The sequence below is a fragment of the Spermophilus citellus genome (assembly GCF_964194105.1).
Source record: "Spermophilus citellus genome assembly, chromosome: 12".
Classification (NCBI taxonomy): domain Eukaryota; kingdom Metazoa; phylum Chordata; class Mammalia; order Rodentia; family Sciuridae; genus Spermophilus; species Spermophilus citellus.
This window is the reverse complement of record NC_138198.1, coordinates 78,538,004-78,546,134: the sequence shown is the minus strand read 5'-3', so window position 1 is coordinate 78,546,134 and position 8,131 is coordinate 78,538,004.

Sequence of the window (8,131 nt, the reverse complement as noted above, 5' to 3'; positions counted from 1 at the left end):
CGCCTCCACCTCTGGGCCGCGCTCTTGGGCGCCACGCTTGTCCATGACCTTAGCAGTGCTGCCGCAGCCTCCACTACTCCTCAGCCCGGTGCCTAGCTCCCAGGGCCCAAGCGGCTGCCGCCGCGCCTCTCCAGCCCCCTCCTCCGAAGCACGGGTCCCCTCGCAGGGGGATGCCAAATGACCCCAGACCAGGCTCTGCCCCAAGGTGCAGCAGGGAACAGGCGACCGAGGCACTTGAGGCCGTGGTCCAGCCTTCGGAGGACAGGGCTCGGCACGCAGCCCAGTTCCAGTCTCTAGATGTGGCAGCTGGACCGTGTAAACAGGGCCATCAAGACAGCATGCAGAAAGCAAGTGGCAGCTCCTGCAGAGTGGATTTTCGGCCCTGAAACCACAGCCCAGCCAACAATTCCAATCCACTAACTCTCCCTGTATAGACAATATTCAAAAAAAAAAAAAAAGGGCGGGGTGTACTGAGCTTTCTTTGCCTCAGGTACTTACAATCCACTGCTGATTACCCATTCAGCTTCTCTGCCGGGAGCGAAGTGAGAGAGGAAGCAGATCGATCAAGTGTCTAAATGGAAAATAGACAACTGACATTCAAAGGACCTGTCATTTTTATCCTACTCAGTGGGTGATGCAGAGAAGAAATGGTCTCAGATATTCTGACACTGTACACCTATTCCAAGAACTCGAAATATACAACTCTTCCCCAAACTTCCCTCCCCCAAACAATTCTCTAACCTTTCCTCTTTTACTATGACCATTTTGACAAATCACCAGCCACCACCATGAATCAATGCATATTCTCACTTCCGCATATCATTCATTCAAAAAAAATAAACAATGAAATGTTTCAGTCAAAATTATACTGGCTGGTTATATTTTCTTCCTCTACTTCATCTTAAAATGATCCACAATAAGGTGACACAATAAGGTTACAGAAGTTTACTTCTACATAATACCATCGTATCATATAAAGTCACCTTTAAACAGGGCTTTATTTATTTCTTCCATATTAAAATACTCTAAAACAACTTCCATTTGGGTTAAAGAAGCATTGATAGTGCTGGCAATGTAAGCTGCCTGTCCCTGGAATTGGTGCATTAAGGGCTTTCTCTACTCTGATACTGAATACAACACATGCCTTTGACGGTGAAGTTCAATTAGGTGTGCTTATGAATCAAGCAATAGTGCATGATAGATGGGGTAAGCCATGCAATCAGTTGATGTGCTATTAAGATTTAGATATTAGGTGTTCCCCAAACCTCATGTGTGGGACAATGCAAGAAAGTTCAGAGGTGAAATGACTAGGTAATGACACCCTTAAGCCAATGAGTGAATTAATCCCCTGACAGAGATCAACTGAACGTTGGTAGGATGTGGTTACAGAAGGTGGGTCACTGGGGGCACACCTTTGGGATATATATTTAGTGAGCTAAGCTTATTCTCTCTATGCTTCCTGATGTGATGTCCTGGGCCACTGTACTTTGCCACACTCCTCTGCCATGATGTACTACTTCATCTCAAGCCCCAGAGAATGGAGCCGGCCATCTATGAACTGAGACCTCTGAAACCATGAGCCCTTAAATAAACTTTTATTGCTCTAAAATTGTTCTTGTCAGATATTTTTTAGTCACAACAGCAAAAAGACTGACTAAAACATGTACCAAATATGGAGTGTTATTATCTAAATGGTCCAATAGCAAGAAAAAGTATCTTTTCAAATGAAGAATAGTTACTTACCCAACAAGACATAGCTTTCCATAAAAATCCTGTGACCTTCACTGTAATCTGTGTATTAGGTCTAGAAACTGGCTCCATTCAGTATCCAAATCTTACAGGGGGATATTTTCAGCACCATTAAATCAGCTAATTAATAAAAGTAAAGTGGCAAAGATGTTTGGAATGTAGCCTAGATACACTGGAGTACCTTCCCAGCTCTGGCCTCTGATTACTCAAAATTGGCAGCTCTTTAGGTCATCAATTAAATGTGCCTGCTCTCCCAAAAGAAAAAAGAAACAATTTATTTTGTTCTAGCTTGTGACATAGAATTCCATTTGTGAGATCCGTAGATTTGTATCAGGGCCCAAGAATCAAATGCTGATTTCTTCAAGGAAAAAGCAAAACAAAACTCTAGAACAAGAACTGCCATTGGAGTATTTGATTAAGGTTAGGATAAGCCACTTTTTTTCCTCCAAAACCTATCTATCTTCTAAACAAGACAAAAAACGAAATGTAATGAGTCTCTTTTTAATTCATTGATAACAGTATATACAACTGAAAGTCCCCTGAATATTATAGCATTGCTAGTGTTTACTATTTGGGGAGACACAGAGCTCCAGAGACTTCCATTTAACTTTCTATATAAAGAGCCCCCGGTGAATGAGTCATGAGGAAAGTCTGGAGATTTTTCCAGTGTATATTCCATTTATAGTCTCACAAGCCAAGAGGATGACAACAAGGTGAATTTCAATTTACTCTAGACTCCTTTTGGGATTTCATCTGTTACCTGATCCTACTAGACACAAACTGATCAGTGTTCCATAAAATTCTGCTTTCCCGGGGAATATGTTCAATTCTATAAACTCTTTATTTCAGTCTAGAGAGTTTCATTTTCCCAGAAATGGCCATGGACATTTTTGGGAAAGGGCTAAGAAGAAACTTCTGTTAATAAGGTAAGATACTTCTTCAAGGTGTAGGACCAATCCTTTCTTCAGGAGCTCCATGTATGTCAATGGACCCAACTCTGAACGTTTCTATCACTGTTTCTATTCACCAAGTAAGGTTCCTATACTCCAGACTGATTTTTTTTAAATAAAGATTTCATAGAAACTAAGTGGGAGCCTACTTCTTTTGTCCTTTGCTCAGATACCAATGAAGATTGATGCAGGTCAGAACATTCTGGTTACCTCTGATGCCTATTTTGACGATGTATATTTTGGATCTTAAATGTCCCCCAAAGGGTCCATGCATTAAAGACTTGATCCCAATGATGATGCTATTGAGAGGTAGTGGAAACTTCAAGAGGTGGGCCCTAGTGGGAGGTCTTAAGGTCACTGGGGGTGTGTCCTCAAAGGGAATTTTGGTACCCCATCTTTTCTCTCTCTCTCTCTCTCTCTCTCTCTCTCTCTCTCTCTCTCTCTCTCTCTCACTCTCTCTCTCTCTTCCTGGCCACAAAGTGAGCAATCTCTCTCGACCAAGTGCTCCTTCCATGATGTGCTGCTTATTCCTCTATAAATGCAAAGAAATCTTTAACTTTCTGTGTGACATTTTATTTCTTTATGAAAAATAATTCTGAATATGGCAAAACATTAATACATGTTAAATCTCCTTATGTTTTTCTGCATATTTGCAATTTTTATGAGCTCTCCACCCCCTTCCAGGTCCCGGTTGGAGGGCTTTTCTCCCAGCAGTAACAGAACATCAGTGCTCCTCATCCTGCCACCAGATACCTATTGTTGAGAGAGAGCCCAGGAAAGCATAACTGAAAAATGGCAGCTCCCTTCTTCCTGAGGTAGAGCATTGTTAACCATCAACACACACAGCAGGATTACCAGGAGGACAGCAGAGAAATAAATGAGCAGAAAAAAAAATAACCAAAGAAATAATGGCTGGAAACTTCCCAAATGTATTGAAAAACAATAACCAATTCATAGAACAAAGTATTTGTCTTAGGCACAACACTAGGATAACTGTTGCCTGGCCCATGGGTTGCACTCCCAGGGAGACAAACTGAGAGGACATCAGGCCACTTCCCACCTCCTCCACCAACCCCTCAGCTCCTTTAGCAGGGAAGCCATGAAAGAGAAGTTGGCCACAGATATACTCACAGCTCTGGTTCAGAGTTTGTCAGGGGAAGACTCAAGCTCAAAAACAGAGAGCTGCTAATCTTTTCCTAAAGGAACTGACTTTATTTTCAACAGAACTTGGATAAAGTCGTGCCTAAGAGTACTTGCAAGAGCAGTGGGGGTCCTGGTAAAAGGCAAATGGGCCAGACTTATGAATTTAACAAAAATGCAGCTAAGATTGTTGGCCAGGAATTTTCAGGAGAAAATCAGGGATAAGACAACTATAGGGAATGCTCCTGCAGTCAGAATAAATATGAAGCAGTGACTTCACGAACTGTTCTTTCAAAGGCGATAGAATTTGATTTGATTGTTTTTAGAGCCGCTCATATGCCGGGACATTGTTGAAAACATTAGAGCAATCTGCTTCCAAATAAATAGTGACATTTAATATTGGGCATGGTCAGAGAAAAAGAGGAAGTAAACCCACCCACTATCATGCCATGGTGACTATGGGACTACTCAATTTCACCTATGTACAGAACAACATGAGGAATTTAACAGACATCACTACAATAACCTGGCCAGTCATTAAACCAATAGAAAAGGATGCCGTGGAGGCAGGGAGACGAGTACCAAATTGCTGTCGTATGTTATGAAAAGTGTCCAATTTCTAACAAAATAAAAGTAGGAGGTGTGCAAAGAGACTTGAAAGTATTCTTTACACATGAGAAAAAAAATAGCAGTTAACAGAAATTGCCCATAAGAGAACCAGATGTTAGGTTGATTCAAAAATGACTTCAAAATAATGACTATAAACAGATTCACAAAAGTAAGAGCAACCAGGATGAAAGAGACCAAAGAAAGTATGATGACAATGCTGTATTCAATAGAGACTATTAATAAACATAGAAAATATAAGAAAAAAGCAAACTGAATTCTGAATAGCAAAAGTGACATAACTGAAATTTAAACATTACTAGAAGGCTCTTTATCAGATTGAAATAAGAAGAACAAAGAATTAAGGAACTTGAAGATAGATTAATGAGACCTCACAAGCCAAAAATCAGAGGGAAATTCTTTTTAATTAACAGAGCCTCTGGGATGTAGGACACCATTGAATGCATCAATATACACTTAATGGGATTACCAGGAGGAAAGGAGGGAGAGAAATGCACAGGAAATTTACTCAAAGTAATGATGGCTGGAAACAAATTAGATAACTCAGAAAGAATACACAAAATCCCTAGAAAGACACAAACTAATAAGATGAACTCAAGAAGAAATAAGCAATCTGAATCAAGTTATAATGAGTGAAAGATTGAATTAGTAACAAAAAAAAAAAAAAGATTACCCACAAAGAAAAGCCAAGCCCCAGATGGCTTCACTGTTGTATTATATTAAACATTTAAAGAGTGAATACCAATTTTTCATGAGCTTTTCAAAAATAGAAGAGGAAACACTTCTCAACTCATTGTGTGAAGCAATTATTTCTCTGATACCCAAACCAGACCAAGACATCCAGAGAAAGGGAGAAAGCCATAAATCTGGATGCAAAACCTTTAACATAATGCTAACCGAAAAAATACAGCAGCATGTGGAAAGAATTGTACACCATGACCAAGTGAAACTTATCACAAAGATTCAAGGCTGGTTTGATATCTGAAAACTAACAAGACAATCACCACAGAGCTAAAAAAAAAAAAAGAAAAGCACAAATTTTCCTAACCCCACCCAATCTTGATCACTAACCTACTTTGCATTCCTTTGTCAATACATTGTCCACACAACAAATATTGATCTGCTCTGTAACTTAACAGCTTTCCTCCCCCCCACCCCAGAGTTGTTTTCTTCCTTCCATTTTATTTCTAATCAATGGGAATGAATACCTATCTTTTTTCATAGACTTACAGTTGGATACATGACCATAAGTTCATTATCTTGACTTCCCATTTTGAACATTCTTGCCATCACAGAAAACCTTTCCAGATTTGTACAGTTCCACTCTCTCTAAAAGTAAAAGGTTAACACTCAAAATTCAACAACCAATGATATATGAATATATTACCAGTGCAACTCCACATCATGTACCACCATAAGAATGGGAAGTTATTTTCCATGTATGTATAATAAGTCAAAATACACTCTACTGTCATGTGTATCTTTTTAAAAAAAAAAGTTACATTCAGCAACCTAAAGTACTCCTTTCCATCTCTAAAGTACTCCTTTTTCCCAAAGCAAGCAGCATCTCAGAATCTGCACTTGAAAAGAATATAAGAGAAAGATGATATAATGATTTCTACAATAGTCATCATGGTTTATTTAGTTTCTAATAAAAATGATTTTATGCTTAGCATTGAGGCTGTCATTCAAAAATATTTGTTAAATGAATACTAAGTGTAGAATTCCATACCAAACTCCCTAAATAATTCAATATATAGTAAAGGTATATAAACTGGGAAGTAAAGGACTCAGTCTGTCAGGTATCACTCTCAGATGTAATCAGAGTTGTGATGCTATTTGGGCCAAGTCATGTACTCTATCTTTCAATTCCCTTTTCTAAAAGGGAAGGATTGTCCATTTCAGGGATGACAACGAAGTTTCTTCTCAAGTGCCAAATCCAGTTGATTGGTAATGATGCTTTGAGTTCTGGGAAAAAGTATGAATCCCAGTACAGGTTCAGTGATAAGAATCCGTGTTCAATTTGGGATGTGCATCATGATCATAAGTTAGAGAAGTTTTCAAAGAGTATGTAAGCTATTTGCCATCTCTAAACTATTTAGATGTACAGACTAATCAATTTTTTTAATAAAAAATATCTGATTCCTCATGCTCTACATCTAACAATACCTATTATGATAATAAAATTATGAGTATTTGCTTTCCTTTATTTAATTTTCCTTCAATTATTGGTTTTTAAGGGTATAACACTTTTGCAAACAATCAAGAACATGTAGAATATTATTTTAATATTATATTCAATATTTAATTTAAAGCACCTATTGACTTTAATTATCCAAGGGAACAAAAAATTAAGGCAAAGGTCATATGTGTTGAATGATGATCCCAGGGGATATGAATGCTCATTTTCTGAATTCAAATTATCATTGTATGTCTCAACTTAAAGTTATCAAATTTCTCCATTTTTTTCCTGTATTTCTAGAATAGTACTTCATTTAAAGTTCATATTTATATAAATAATTTGGCTATTAATATCAACTGTAACTATTTTATGCTTTTATATATATAATGCTTATATATATTTATATAGTTTATATATATTCTTCAATTTGGATACTAAAATACCAAATAGTTTTTCATCAATCCAATCAAGTAGAAAATTTTAGTCTATTTAATACTGCAGACATCAGCCAAACATAAGCCACCTAGAATTATGAGTCCCCTTAAGGGATTGTCCAAGTTACACTGGTTTAGTAAGTCACTACTGATTTCTTATGTTCCCAAGTAAGACCATACTATTCTTTTAAAAATTACCTTATCCCTTTCTTCTTCCAGAAATCTAAGTATTATAGTATTTTTCTTTGTCTATTAAAATAATAATGTATTTTTTTATTTTTTTAATGGGAAAGGATCTGTATATACATTTTTGCCAGTAATATATGAATTATTTATTGACTCAAACAGAAGAAATTAATTTAAAATATTTATTTATTTTACATGAAAACTTAGTAGATATATTGATCTGGCAAAACTGCGGGAGGAGTCTAATAATCAAAAACTTTCTATTAGATTTTTTTGTGCATATTGCCCTAATTGTCTTTCCATTTTTAGTTCCTTAGCTATTTTATCAATGAGTTATAAATGTATTATTTACATGCCATTCATTGCAACTCTGGTTGAAATAACCATGTATAGAGGTCTCATTTTGCTCCTTGCACCAAAAAACAAAAGTGAGAACTCAGAAATAACCTTTTCTCAATTCTTCTGACAAGCACAAGAATCAAACAGGGCTATTCCAAAGTCTTTTCCAAATTGGTGTCAGTTACTTAATTTAAAATATACAATGAATAAGCTGCAGGTGGTGGTGCACACATTTAATCCCAGCTGCTCAGGAGGATAAGGCAGGAGGATCACAAGTTCAAGGCCAGTCTCAGCAACTTAGGAAGTCCCTAATAACTTAGCAAGACCCTGCCTCAAGTAAAAACTTTAAAAACGGGCCAGGGTTGTGGCTCAGTGGTTAAGCACCCCTGGGTTTAATCACTGGTATTAAAAAAATGATATATAAAATGCATATTGAAAATATATATATAACATGTCCTTCAAGATGGTAGAATAGAGGAGGTTGTGCCCCTGGCTGCTCCTTGGCATAAAACCCATAAAGTAGA